Source organism: Belonocnema kinseyi, chromosome 6 (assembly GCF_010883055.1).
Source record: "Belonocnema kinseyi isolate 2016_QV_RU_SX_M_011 chromosome 6, B_treatae_v1, whole genome shotgun sequence".
In the NCBI taxonomy this organism is placed as follows: domain Eukaryota; kingdom Metazoa; phylum Arthropoda; class Insecta; order Hymenoptera; family Cynipidae; genus Belonocnema; species Belonocnema kinseyi.
In genome coordinates this window covers 120,657,405-120,671,827 of record NC_046662.1, presented here as the reverse complement: position 1 = coordinate 120,671,827, position 14,423 = coordinate 120,657,405, and the positions used below count along the sequence as shown (strand labels likewise).

Sequence of the window (14,423 nt, the reverse complement as noted above, 5' to 3'; positions counted from 1 at the left end):
ACTTTAAACCGATCTTCTGGATATCTTAAATTTTTTTACTTGAAAATTTTGGGCCACTGTGTACTGCTGTCGCTTTTTGGGTGGTGATTCGATCAGAAAGTGGTATAACAGTTTTTAAGAACAATGTTTCGGCGGTGGGGCAGTTTCGGGTTGAATGACACAACCCTGCTTACAACGCAAATAAGACTTCGTCAAAAATTAATCATTCTTAGAATTTTAAAGTTTCAATAAGATCACTGATTTCTGGGCTCATCAAAAATACCAACACCGATTTTTGTCTCTAACCCTTTACACAATAGACCAACCTCTTTGTAAACTGTCAGCATATTTAGGCTAATTGAAAACTCGAATTCGTGTTTATAGTTTTTTTTGTACATAGAGATAGTTCTTAAAATTCTTGTATTTTATATTCGAGTGACTAAATAAGCCCAAAATCTGATGCATTTTGTGTTTTGCAGATTTTAATTTTAGCAGGAGGGTGGTTTTTTAACATTGGGATCGTTTTTGGAATTTTTGTGCGTGTATTTGAGAGCCCAAAATAAGCGAGAAATTTTGGCTTACTTTGTTTTTTTTTTCGAATTTGAGTTTCTACACAAGGGGTAGTTTTATTTCTACTAGAGGTGGTTTTTGGAAATTCGTGTTTCGTGCATTCAAGAGCTTTAAAAAAGCCCAAAATTCTGACCTGCTTGATTTTTTTAAATATAATTTTATATAGCGGAGGTGCTGGCTTGATTTAAGTTAGCACCACCCCTCGAAATTTGAATTTTCATAAAGAGTAGTGAAGCCCAAAAATCGGCAATACAGCCCAAAACAACCGTAAAAAAAGCCCAAAATTCTGATTCAAATAAATTTAGGAATTTCGTTTGTGGAGGTGCTAGCTTGATTGACCTCTAATATTGGACAATTGGAAAGGGCACACAACACCCCCCAACTGTCATGCTGACCTCCTTTCCAACGCCTCCAAAAAAAAACGCATCTAAAAATTTATTTTTTTCATTATTCTCGAAAAGTGTTGATTTTAGGAAAAATGTTTTAAGTACAAAAAATATGTGTTCGGACGAGATTTATAACTTTTGTGAATTTTTTTTTCGGAAACCAACATTTTTCGATATTTTGTAATAGTTAATTTAAAAAAGGTCAACGTTACCAATAACTTAATTTATATACATTTATGCATAAAATATTTTTAGTTTCTTCATCTAGGGATTAAAATGATACTCAGAGCATTTAAATGAAGATTGCACGATTCAAAGTTTTTTAAGTTTTTTCTTAGTTTCCGTGTTGCATTGGGGAATTTTTGATCTGTTCACAAAATTAGAATTTTGTTTACAATATAAACATTGCAAAGGTCTTGAGAATTCAAAGGGTCATATCTAGGGCGTGATAGTAATAATTTTACTCACAGCTACCTGAGATCAGTACGTAAGGTAGTGGCGGATCCGGGGTGGGTGGTCGAGTCCAGACCCCCCCCCCCCACCCTGGCGAAATCGAAGTTTTCTCTTTTTATAGTACGCTGTCCCATAGAATATTTCGTTCCGGGACAGAAAAATTCTATAGTCATGATCGTCGTAGAAAATCACAATTGGGTATAACTTTTTTACGGAAAATCTTAAAACTTCATCCATTTGATAATAACATCATTTACTCAAAATTGATACCCAAGTTACCAAAATGTTCAATTTTCAGTGAATTTTAAACTTCGCGCGCAATATACTACTTGAGCCATTATGAATGCGCTTGAAGTCACCTTCAGCAGAAGTTAATGATGTTTTTTTTAATTTTCAACGCTGCAAAAAAAGGATAGCAATTACTTCATGAGTTTCTGATTACAATTTTAACGTAGAATCATTTTCTCACAACAATCATATGAAATAAAAATACCAGTGATTTTGGTGGGAATTTTACACTAAAATGTAACTAAAATAAGAATGTAATTTCACAACGTTTATGTAAGTCTTCAACGATTAGTGTAATTTCACACGCTGAGTGTAATACGTTTTACAGCAGCCATGTAAAATTCCCTAGTCCTTGTAATTCCGCTGTTGAACGCTTGATGGCATGATAACCTGCGAGGGCTGCGAGTAAATTCAGTGCAAGATTATGCAAAATTTTAGTGGCACTCGGATATATTTTAAAATGAAATCGTGGATTGTGCTGGGTTGAGCGTGTCACAAAGGCATAGCGCAATGTGTTTTACTTAAATAAATTTGTTTGCATGTTTAGCATGCTTGAAAAAAAATGTATTTGTTTTGTAACAGAAAACCAAACAAAAAGTTTAATTTTTTCAGCCTAATAAAAACATGACTCCTTTTATTTGTATATATTATTATTCTTACGATTCGATTTAATTAAAACCTACATTAAGGATTAAGTGATTCAAAATACACGGGCTGGTCATTGTGCATCCCTACCGAAAAGAATCTTTGAGTATATACTAAAAATTCTTTAGGTCAAACAAGCTCAGAGAAATTCTCCGCAGGCACTCAGGTAGATATTTCTAAAGGTCCAGGAAGCTCGTTTAAATGGTCTGAAGGCTTTAGGATTAAAATTTAGAAGTAGATTTTTTTAATTTCGTAGTTAACAGCATAAAACATAATAATTCGGAATCTACGGGTTTCGATGACTTCAGATATCTAACTTTTTTTTTTAATGCTTAAAATTGGAATTAATAGAACGTTTCTCGTAAATGGAATGAGATACGCCAAAAAAGACAACATTTTTGAATTCAACTAGAAAATTGTATATCAGTATATAAGTTATAATTATAAATAAGTATAATGAGAAAATTCATCAATTAAAAAAAAGTTTTAATAATTTGAAGAGAAATTTAAAAGGGGAGAGCGGATTAGCCACGACCAACTACTGTAAATAACTCTTCCCGCCCGGTACGTGACGAATACAAAAGAAACATTATCTTACCGTCGCACCACTCTTAAAACGACCACTAAAAGGATCTTGAAAAGGACCCAAATCTCTCAAACTATCTCCGAGACTATTTTGTTTCAAATCGACTTTGTTTATAGACTCAAATGGGCCAAGCTATTTCGCTAAAGAAAACTCAGAGATTTCTTTCGGTAGGGATGCGCAATTTTTTACATGCATCGTTTTACAGCGTCACTGTAATTTCACTAGGCGAATGTAAAATTCCATTCTTCCAAAACTGCTTTTTACTATCTGTGTGCGATTTTAAACTATCATGTTATTTCTGCCTGATTTTGGTAAATTTCCTACCGTAATCACTGGTACTTTTATGTCCTATGATCTTTGTAGTAAAATAACATGAAACTTTTTACAGTGTGGTGTAAGTCTGCACATAACGAGAATTGTCAACAAATATTTTTTTAATATCGAAGTGTTTACAATTAAGGACTAACGAATAAGTTTGTCTGCAATTTGAGCGTTACTAGCTTTTCAATTTAATTTCGAACATTAACCCTCGCGCTGTAAGCTGGGGTCTGTGAGGCCCGAACGAAATTTACTACGTCGGTTGCTCCGAAACCATAGAAAGGTCCAAGCTCTATCCCCCTCCCCTGAAATATTTATTTAAAATTTATATTTGCCAGTTCGATAAATTTGAAAGAATTTGGCTGAAAACTAAGCTTAGTCTAAAAAACTATAAAAATATAATGAGCCTACGAAGGAACAATGTCAAAATTATGTGTAAATCGTATTTTAAATAAAATAGAACGAAAAGGAACGTAACGAAACTTTCGTCACGTTCCTTTTTGTTTCGTTCCACATAAATGAATAAATGAATAAATATCTATTATTAATTTCATTTTTACGTTTGAACAAAAAATTAACACTTTAAAAATACATATTTCTTATCATTAAGTGAAAGACACTTTACGTGCTTTCTAAAAGGCAAAATCATCAATGATTTATCCAAAGTCCATCTTTCGAAGTAAATCACTCTCTATACTGAGCAATGACAAATGCACGAGATTTTTTTGTATCATCGTCGTACGTGGCCTATTTTTAATAATTTTAATTTTGGAAAATGAACATTCTCCGCTGCAATTAGCCACCATCAATACCAAGTAATTCACAATGTAACCTCAATGTTAGGAAATGCAGCTCTCTATTTTTTATTTATCAGAATCCTGTAGAAGATTTCTTTTGGTTCACTGTCGACATTGTAGTCCTTCTTGAAAGCATCTATTAATGCTACAAATTGGATTAACACACGGTTTGTGGAGGCCCTCATCATGTGGGGACCCGGGGCTTTAGCCCCAGTTGCCCCGCCGTAAATGCGGCCCTGAACGAATTCATCAGAACTTTGTCATTAAATATGTTTATCTCTTATTGTCCATTTTATTTAATGCTCAAAAATTTAAAGTTATGATTTTTCTGCTCACTTTTTATATTTTTGCCATTACAGATAATAAGTCCCTTGAGGAATGCCGTGAAGGCGTGGATCAAAATGAGACACGGTGGCGTGAATCCCAAAATAGCTACACCAACGATCGATCTAATCAGTCACGCTTTCAGGATAAAAAGGACCGCAAAAAGCACAATTGAAAACATTCCTTTGGTAAGTTTCTGTTTGAAATATCAGGGTTTTTACTTTATCGTTTGGAATTACATAGCCTAATGTGAATTATTTACTTATTTCACAATGCAAGAAGTATTAAATACGGCCATGAAGATGGACGGTACTGAGGACCGATTTCATCAATGATGTATTTACCTCGTGCTACGCTCTCAGTTTTTGGTATTTCTCCCATACTTGTGCGTAGACCTTTTAAAACTAAAGGTCAAATCATCGAAAACTATAATTAGGTCATTGTGAATTCTTTTTTGTTAAAGCTACTTTGGCTTTAACGAACCCTCACAGCAACAGGATATACCGGGATATCCCATTTGATCTAATTTATCTCCCAGGTTGTCTCAAGGATATCCCAGGGATAACCCGTCGGATATCCCGCATTTTTTAAATCCTATTTGGGACATTTGAATATCCCGTAAACGTCCCAGGGTTACCCTGGATATCCTGGGGTTATCCCTGGCATATGCAAATTTCCGCCTTGCAGGATATCCGACGGGTTATCCCTGGGTTATCCTTGGGAAAACTTGGGAGATAAATGGGATAAAATGGGATATCCCGATATATCCTATTGCTGTGAGGGTAATACATTCTCATCGCGCAACTCGTGCTTTGCACTTGATTTTGTGAAAATGTGAACTTTTCTACATTATGTTCAACCATTATACTGTTTAAATATGCCATTACTATTTTTTCTGGTTAAAGTAATCAGAATTCTGATTGTTTTAATCCACATTTCTGGGTAATTTAAACATAATTCTGGTCGATCTAACCAGACAAAATAGTAAGGGCTTATTTAACCAGAATTCTGGTTAATTTAACCAGACATTTTTCTAATGATAAATTGCCCTGATCAATGTATCATTTCAAACATTTATATTATTACAATTCATAATATGCTTTTATATTAAAACAAATATATTTTTGTCTTGTTTTCTGTACTTAAAAAAGTGAGCATTCCACACAACAAAATTTGCTATTAAAAATGTTATTGTAACATGTATCGTTTTTTCACAAAATTATTTGTTTAGTTTCAATTTTATTTTTCACAATTTAAACCAAAAATGTATATCCTAGCGTATACGTAGACAGGGGCCGCTTCAGACTGTCGGCCGCCCGCAGGTAAATTTCAATTCAACGCCCCTATCAACAGAATTAAGATTCATTATTCATTAAGAATCTGAAACCAAAATTTTGCGTTAAATAAAATGTGATGTTAAAAAAATTTTAATTTTGTTATTTTCAAGATATTTCTATAACACGAATTGATAACAAGACTTGTAGATCTTTTTTGTTAATAAACAATTTTAAGATCCTTTTTGGGTAAGCACTTTTTGTCTATTAGTTTTTTTTCGTACATTGTTTCGTTTATCCAAAAACTTCATTTTATTATTCTCAATATTTTTTTACGAATAAAACAAAAACTATTTTACTATTTATCTTTTATTGTATTTTTCAGATTGCGTTAATTGAAAAAAATGGTCTCGAAAATTTTCAAAATGCCCTAACTTTTTTCAATTTTTATCTAAAATAGCTGGCTAATGAATGTCACCTTCAGTTTCGGACACTAAAATAGTGTACCAAAGGCCAATCTGATAGAATGATTTTTTCAAAAGTTATCGTGAAAGTTCTATTGGTGATGAGTATTGAAGGTTATTCTATCTATATCTGGAAAAATCTATGAAATCTATGAAAATGCAGCCTATGCAGTAAACAGTGCTATTTTTTCGTAAAAATTGCATGGTCATTATTAATGATGATTAATGATGTAGTAGGTTCATCAGAGATTTTATTAGATTTGGTCAAATTTGACCCACCCCCTTCACAGAAAAAATAGAATATAAACTTTACATCGATTTCCGACGAAAGATTCTCTGCAACAAAAAGTAACTTCATATGATAAAATTTACACGAATATCGGTTAAACTTTCTTTTGTTTTTCAATGGCAAACACATGTTTTTTGAAAGACGTGAATTTGGCTAAACTAAATTTTATCGCTCCAAACAATTTCCTGCAACAAATTTTATTCTTAGTTTTTTTTCTGTGCTGGTATTGTCAAATGTCCACGTTTTGCGACCTCCTGAAACCGAAAAACAGGTTTTTTACGAATGTGTCAGTCGGTATGTATGCTTGCATGTATTATTGTCTGTCCGTGAGCACGATATCTTTCGAAAAAATGAATCTATGAAAATAGCTTTTGGTACCCTAGTTTTGAGTCTGGAATGACTTTTTTCGATAAAAAGAAAATTGCCAGAATTATAGCATTTAGAAAATGTTAAAAGAAAATTTCTAGATAAACAACGCACTGTATGGAAACAAGTCAAAAGGAGAAAAAAGTTGGTTTTTGAATGCTCAACTATATTTTAATAAAACTTTTATGAATTTTCTTAAAAAATACCAAATTTAAATTTTGATCGCACAAAAAATAGTAAAAAATAAAACATTTCATTTTTTGGACAAACTGTGCAAGACACGAAAAAACAAAGAAAACAAATTCTGCACTCAAAAAAAAAAATACATTTTTTAATAATAACTTTTTAATAGGACGCGTAGTCTTTATTTTATTCATAAAAAACAAAATTAGGAATAAATAAATTTTGAACAAACGACACAAGCTAACAAAAAAATAAACAGACAAAAGTTGCTCATCCTAAAAAGATCTGAAAATTTGTTATAAATAATTTTTTCATAGGTTGCATACTTTTTATTTTAATAGTACAAAATAAAAAGTACATTAAAGTATATTTTTTGGAGAAAAACGAGGGAGAAAATTGAAAAGCCGAAAGATGTATCACAAAAAAAGCTGCAATAACATTTTATTCAACAAAATTTTTGGCTTAAATTATATCTAGATATATACTGTATTATGGGCGAGAAAGAAAGAACGAGTTTTTTAATCAGCATTTCTGACAACGGCTCTTGTTAAAAAAAGTGAATACGAAAAAAAGTAAATTCACACACATTTTTCATTAAAAAAAGATTTACAAATTTCTCATGAACCATTTTTCGATAGGATGCGTAGTTTTCGTTTTAAAATTATTTCTTGAAAAAAAGATCCTACTCCATCTTCACTCCATTGGGAAACGAACCGAAAGTTTTCGTTTTAATCATAAAAAATTACATTAAAAATTAAATTTTCAGGAAAACGGCTCGAAGCACGAAAAAATGAATAGACAAAACAGATTGAACCAGAAAAGAGCTACCAATTCGTTAATTATAATTTTTATGGCACGCGTAGTTTTTATTTTGATCGTAAAAATAACAATAAGTAAATTAAATTTTTGGAACGACGACACAAAGTATGAATAGATGAGTAAATAAAAGACATTTTGTCTAAGAAGATATACACATTTTTTATTAACCATTTCCTGACACGACGCAAGTTTTATTTATGTTTTAATTATGGAAATCCATATTAAGAATTACAGAATAAAACTTTTGGTAAAACGACACAAGGTTCGAAAAAAAGGAATGCACAAAATTTCTTCAAATAAAAAATTTCTACAATTTTTTGCATTATCACCAGAGAAGTTATTAGATTTGCGTAAAATTCCCCCTCCCGTTTTTATCAAATCGAGGCGTCCTAACGGTAGGGTGCCAACGCACGCGACACGACTTGACAGTACTTAACCAAAAATAAAAACAATAAAAAACTAACCGAGAAGTTAGCACTAGAAAGACTTGCTCGCGTAACTGAGCAAGATGAGGCTAGAAGTTGGCCAAAACTAAAAGGTGCTCACTCGCTTCATCAATTCATGAAAGTTCTATCTCGGGCGAACAAAGCATGAAGGTTGCCACTTCTCGCGTTTAGATTATAAGCGAGAAGTGGCACCTTCATGCTTTGCTCGCCCGAGATAGCACTTTAATGTTTTGATGGAGCGAGCGAGCATCTTCTAGTTTTGGCCAACTTCTAGCTTCATCTTGTTCAATTCCGCGATCTAAAACTTTCTAGTGCTTACTTCTTGGTTAGCTTTTTATTGTTTCTATTTTTGGTTAAGTATCATCTAGTCGATCGCGCGCGTTGGCATCCTATCGTTAGGACGCCTCGAAATGTCTACATTTTCAAACTTCCTGAATCAGAAAAACAGGTTTTTAAGAATATTTTTCTATGTGTGTCTATAGATTTTTAGTTTATTCAGCACAATAACTTTCGAAAAATTCAAGAAAAACGTTGCAGTTTGAACATCATATAAAATTATCATAAGAACTTTTTAAATTATTCTGGAAAAACGAATATTCGGGTTTTGATTGCATAAAAAATAATAAAAATAAAAAATTCCATTTAGCCGCTAAACTTTGGCAAACATGTCAAAAGGTGTTTCAACAAAAATTCTGCACCCAAAAATATCTACCAATTTGTAATTTTTTCACTTTTTCTTGCGATACGTAATTTTTGTTTTAATTACAAAAAATAACATTGGCCTAAGCTACAAGAAAATTTTAAATATCAATATTTTTCGCCTAAATTATATCTATATATTTTCTTAGAAACACTTAATACCAGGATGCGTATTTTTGGCTTATATCGTAAAAAACAGCATTGCAAATGAACAAATTAAATTGATGGAAAAACGACACAAGTTACAATAAAAAGTACAATATATTTTTTTACATTGCCAATAAAGAAGGTATTAGATTTGTGTGAAATTTGATCCACCCCCCCCCCCCCCCCCCCCCCCCCCGTTTCTGTATAATCTCCACACTGTTATATTATCGAATTTAGATCTGACACATTTATGATTAAGTTTTTAAGAATAGAAAAATTTGAGTTTTTTTTAGTAAGGTCTCCTCCCTTCAGGTGTTTATTTTATTATTTGGATGTGCACACGCTAATGTGGTAAGTTTCAATTCAAAATCTTAAGGAGTTATACCCAAAAATAAACTCCCTAAAAACCAGGCATTTTTAAAGAATTAAGAAAAATGGTTCCGTGAAATATTCTGTAACTTTACACACTTTTTAATTTAATTTCAAAATAAAAGCAAAAAATTTGCATACATATTTGTCCTATTTTGTATATCAAATACAGGGCGTTGTCTAATGCCTAGTTTCTTATAGCACAAATCGGCAAAGCGTCTAGCAGTAAGTTAAATTTTCATAAAACAATAATTTTAAAAAGTTTCTCTTGTTAATAAGTGTTTAAGGGGAACTACCCAAATGTGGTAAAAAGTCAAAATGTATAAAAAAGCAACCTATCCAGTAAAAAGTGCTATTTTTACCTAACAATTCATGGTAATTATGCAATAAGTTAACCGCAAGTCGCTAAATTAAATATTTCTTTACTTATACTGGTCTCTAATTTAAAAAATTGTATTTTCTTTAAAATGTATTGTGAGCTACGGGTTATACAACAGGCTTAGCGCAAGCTCGGTCGTTTACCTGCTTTTGGGTCACTGATAGTTATAGCTGTAGAACCGTTATATCATCGAATTTTGATCTGGTGCTTCTATAATTATATTTTTCAAATATTGTAGCATTGGTTCATGCAATAAAAAAAATTTTTTCTGTTTATTTAGGTCTCCCTCTTAAGGTGTTTTTTTTTAATTAACTGTATTTGCATACGCTTATATGCTTATCTGTTATTCCTCCGAAATATATACTGCAATACGCTTAAAAAGCTGTAGATAAATATGTGTTTCGCTTTCCTATTACAGAGCTTGAAGTCCTTCAAAAAAATCTTGGAAACGTGAATCCAGAAATCGAACTACCGCACAGTTCAAAAAAGGACGATAGTAAGAATCGATTTAAGCACTCTCGATCTCAAGATAAGAAAGACCACAGATCGCATAGATCAAAACATTTATCTGCTAAGTTTCAATAAAAAATCTTAAGGGGTTAGACAGTTTTTACAAATAAAGAAAAAAATCCTGTTAGCTTTGATTTTAATCGTTTTTTAACTAATTTGTTGAATGTTGATCTTTTTCAATCATGATACCATTTAGTTTAGAATGCTTTATTCGAAAATCGTTCACTTTACAAATTTTCCATCTTAGATTCTTAATTTCTTAACGTACATTTGAATATAAAGAATTTCTAAATGCAGTTTTAAAGACTTCAACAACTAAAAATTAAAAGCGTTTAAAATCAAAGGTTGTTAATAGAAAGCATATTTAGCTGATGAACTGTGAATATGAATCAATAATTAATTTTTTAAATTGAATAGTACTTTTAGATTGAAAAAGTAAATAATAATTGATTGTACAAGACGATCCGGTATCAGTACACAATTTTAGAATCTCCAGATTTTTACCTTAAAAATTAAACACATTTAATTGGAAAGTCTTATTAGTTAGTCAAACAAATGTAAGCGCCTTATTGGATCTTTATGAACTATTTTTAGTTTTAACATAACTTTAAAATAATATATTCATAATTGAAGGCTTTTATTAAATTTTCAATATAATATCAGTCTAAAATATTCCATTTTTAAACCATGCAATTTGAAGTTTTTCAAATAAGAAAAAGAAGAGTTACTTAATATTTCGAAATATCTGACTGCCAATTTAAAATCAGTAATTATAAACTTAATATTAAATACTAAAACTATTTAACTCTTTAACCTAAATTTAATTTGTAAGTCGAATTGTTGAATTTTCAGTTATAAATAGCAATTGAAAATCTCTTATTCTTAGAAAAAATTTGAATAAATTTGAGTGACATTTAGAGGATTTAACAAAATTCAAAATTACTTTAAACTTTGAAATGATTTTAAACAATTCAAACGAAGTATCTACGTGTACCGGCAAAGTCCGACTATCCGTACCAAAATTTCTATGCGAATATCTCACGGCCTAAAACCCTTAAACGGCCAAAACCATTTTCCAAAGCTTTTCGAGTCTGTAATTAACCTGGAATCTCACTAACGGGTGGAATAAATGTCTAAACTTTGAGAATCCATGGTTCAAAGATCGATTTTTCGTTTTAGTATTTTCAAAATGGCGTCTTAATGGCAAAATTTTTGTGAAAATATTCATGAATTTTTTTACAATAAACGATGCGCTTTTCGGAAAAATCATCAGGAATAAAAAGTTCTTGTAATCAGCCAAGGAATACGCCTGAATTTTTTCGAAGCGTTTTAAGCAAAATTTTGGATTTTGCATATGAACAATTTTTGCAAAATTCAACATTTTGCTCAAAACGCTCCAGAAAAATTCAGGCGTATTCCTCGGCTGATTATAAGAACTTTTTATTCTTGACAAATTTTCCGAAAAGCGCATAGTTTTTCAATAAAAAATTTTCATAATTCTAAGCATCGTGTAAGAGTAAAATGATTCACGAATATCTATCGTCCGTCTGCCGCAAACAAAGTTTACGTTTCCCAACTATCACCAACGTGGAGGTCGACGAATATCGATAGTCTCTTTTTTTTTAGTTTCAGAATGTAATTTTGAGAAACAATGTAAGCAGCAATACATGTTGCAATCAATGCAAAATCTAGTAGTCCTCTGGCGACATTGTTCATTATTACATAATGCTCTTGTTCGTGATTCGTTTAGTGAGTTTCGAAATCACCTAGTTTTTTTGCTGAGTGTACTCGAAAATTCCCAGGATGACAATGCGGTGAAGGTGTGGTTTGATGTTAGAGTGCAATAAAGGTTACGGAGTCGTTGGAAATTTTTTATTGAAAAACTATGCGCTTTTCGGAAAATTTGTCAAGAATAAAAAGTTCTTGTAATCAGCCGAGGAATACGCCTGAATTTTTCCGGAGCGTTTTGAGCAAAATTTTGAATTTTGCAAAAATTGTTCATATGCAAAATCCAACATTTTGCTTAAAACGCTTCGAAAAAATTCAGGCGTATTCCTTGGTTGATTACAAGAACTTTTTATTCTTGATGATTTTTCCGAAAAGCGCATCGTTTATTGTAAAAAAATTTATGAATATTTTCACAAAAATTTTCCCATTAAGACGCCATTTTGAAAATACTAAAACGAAAAATCGATCTTTGAACCATGGATTCTCAAAGTTTAGACATTTATTCCACCGGTTAGTGAGATTCCAGGTTAATTACAGACTCGAAAAGCTTTGGAAAATGGTTCACAAAAAAAAATAGGCACGAAAAATCACGTTTTTTTTTGTTTAAACTGCATTTTGGGATAATAAATAAATTTTTTGAGGAATTTCATTGGCACCGTCGGAAAGAGGAGATCTTAAGCAATAAAAATATATGTGTCTCAATTTTTTCTAGTGTGGAATAGTCTTAGTCATTGGCCGTTGAAAAGCAGTGTCCCGGTAGTGGCGTTTTGGCCGTTTAAGGGTTAAAACAAAATATAGGTTTTGGCAGATTGCGAACAAAAAAATTAGAAGCTTTTTAAAAATGATGACAGACTTCGAAAGAATGAAAAACATTTCCTAAGAAAATGGAAAATGATTCAGTATTATTTTAATCAACTAATTTTAAGAGAATATTTGAAAAGATTTATAAAGATTTGCAAAATGGGCAAAAATAAATGTTAAAGATTTAAAGAAAATTGTTTTCATTTGGTATATTTAAACAAAATCAATTTGGAAAAATGTAGAACAACATGTAGATGTTTCAAGATTTAAAAATAAAATTTCGGAGTATTACAAGGATTCTTGAACTGTTTATATTAAAAATAATTCTAATTTGAACAGAGAATTTTCATTGTTTAAAAGAGTGAATTCTAATTTCAAGTTGAAACGGGGTATTTTCAAATAAAAACGAAAATCATGAACTTGAACAGGACATTTTAGCAAAACAATCTAATTCTTACAATTAGTTGAAATTTGTTGTAACTTTACACTTTAATACACGTTTTAAATTATAGGAAAAAATGTTAGGTATAGATGTATCTTATTTTGTATGTCTAATACAGGGCGTTGTTCAGTGCCTTCTCTTTTATAGCACAGACCGTCATAACGTCTAGTGGTCAGTTAAATTGTTTTAGAACAATAGTTTGAAAAAGTTTCTCTTTTCAACTATTGTTTAAGGAGAATCTACCTATATCTGATAAAAAAATCAAAATGTATAAAAATGCAACCTAACCAGTTAAAAGTGCTATTTTTGCGTAAAAATTGGTGGTCATTATGCAACAGATATTGTTTAAATGATGAAAATTAATGATCTAGTAGGTTCATTTCCTGGGTAATTTAATTACTAACACGTAATCGTAAGCCGCAAATCGGTACATCAAATATTCTTTAAATTATGCTGCTAGCTAATTTAAAAAAATTGGCTTCCTTCTGAAACTTATTCTGCACTAGGGGTTATGCAGCAGACATAGCGCAAGTTCAGCCGTTTACCTGCTTTCGGAGCACAAGTAGATATAGCTGTAGCACCGTTATATCATCGGATTTTGATCTGGCTTAACTGCTACTCCTCCGAGATACATAGTGCAATACACTAAAGAAGCTGTAGATAAATATATGTTTCGCTTTTCTATTACAGAGCTTCAAGTCCTTCAGAAAAATGTTGGGAACGTGAATCCAGGAAACGAACTGCCGCAAAGTTCCCACAGTTTAAAAAAGGACGATAGTAAGGATCTATTTGAGCACTTTTGATCTCAAGAGAAGAAAGGCCACAGATCGCAAAGATCAAAACATTTACCTGGTTAGTTTCAATTAAAAATCTTGCGGTATTTATTTTATCCTTCAGAAGTTTATAAGTTAATGTGAATTGCCTACTAATTCTGCAACGAAATAAGTATTGACTAAGACAAATAAGACGCTGTACATAAAAATAAATAGTCGTTTCACTTGTATGTTACAGAGCATTGTTCCCTTGAGAAGAATTATGGAACCTCTGAATCTGAAAGTGAAGTACCGTGCGGTTCTAACAAGGACGATATTCAGGATCGAGCTTATCACGCTCGCTTTCATGATGAGCTAGGACACATTTCGCCGAAATCAAGAGACTCTT

The 14,423-nt window shown here is 31.7% G+C and overlaps 1 long non-coding RNA gene across 2 annotated transcripts in view; it reads left to right on the top strand.

Moving 5' to 3' along the window:
- The window catches only part of LOC117174064, an 87,364-nt gene extending 72,947 nt beyond the window's left edge, over positions 1-14,417 (top strand). For both annotated transcript variants that reach the window (XR_004467248.1, XR_004467249.1), the window contains 3 exons: positions 4,382-4,534; positions 13,953-14,114; positions 14,274-14,417. This is a non-coding gene — a long non-coding RNA (uncharacterized LOC117174064). The remainder of the gene's footprint in view (positions 1-4,381; positions 4,535-13,952; positions 14,115-14,273) is intronic.
- Positions 14,418-14,423: the final 6 nt, after the last annotated feature.